At 44.8% G+C, this 1070-nt stretch overlaps 1 pseudogene; it reads right to left on the bottom strand.

Moving 5' to 3' along the window:
- LOC102828884 overlaps nt 1-720 on the bottom strand; it is a 19740-nt pseudogene extending 19020 nt beyond the window's left edge.
- Between the last annotated feature and the right edge of the window lie 350 nt (nt 721-1070).

The following is a 1070-nucleotide window of genomic DNA, read 5'->3' on the forward strand; positions in this document are numbered from 1 at the left end:
AACCCTGTACAGGGTCGCTATGAGTCGGTTCCGACTCCACGGCACATAACAACAACAATTGTGTTTTCATCCAATTGAAAGTATCTTCTCTTTCAGTTTCTCATCACTGCTCCTTGCTTAACGCAATACCCAGCTTTGATAACTGCGCTCCCTGGAGGTGGTTTAGGAGTGAAGTGAGGAAGATGGCTTTATGATCGGTTCAGATTTCTGTCCGCACTTTCACCACATTTCCTTGACTTCCTCTTTCTGAGTCTGCGTAATGATGGGGACACCACCCACGATGTCAGTTCTGTACGACACTTGCTTCTTGGCACTTGCGTAGTCACCCTGGCGACTTAGAACATCAGATGGAGGCTGTGAGTCGGACTGCTTTGGTACTGTAATTTTCATAGCTTTGTCCAACACATTTACCTATTTTACTAGGTCCTTTTGATCACTGGCTTGTAGGAAGTACTTCCTCATCTCTGCATTCATAACAAAACAGAATTCTGCCTTTGGCCTTAGCTTAGTTGCATCGCTAACCTTTGAAATGTAGGTGAGTTTCATGGCTCCAACTCGGGATGATCCAGAAGGTAGGTTCTGTGGATTATCCATGTACCACACAAAACTATCTTCTCTGGTATCCAGTATGAAGTACCTCCGAAGACATTTCCCACTGTTTTCATTTTCTTCAATGTCGAGAAAAGCACAAATGCGATTCTGACGATCCACATAAGGCATTTCTGAACGTGAACATTACACAACGTCCACTGGCCCCTCAGTGGACGCGTGACCGCTTCCGGCTCGCTTCAACCGGCTCGGCGCCCCAAGCTGGGCCGCTGCAGCCGCTCACGCCGGCCCCTAGTTTTTACTTTAATTAATTTTGATTATTATTGTCAAGAAACATCCTCCTTGTCTTTCCTGAATTGAACAAATGCAAAAAAACAAATTGTAAGCATAATTTAATGTCAACCTGTGTCATTGTTGTTAAGTGCTGTTGTTTCAGGAATTGGCTGGTGGCTTTGAGTGGCTAACTTGAGGTTCAAACCGACCTTGAAGTTTAGTGATTTATCCTATAGCAGCACACACAC

Source organism: Chrysochloris asiatica, unplaced genomic scaffold (genome assembly GCF_000296735.1).
Source record: "Chrysochloris asiatica unplaced genomic scaffold, ChrAsi1.0 scaffold00235, whole genome shotgun sequence".
NCBI lineage: Eukaryota > Metazoa > Chordata > Mammalia > Afrosoricida > Chrysochloridae > Chrysochloris > Chrysochloris asiatica.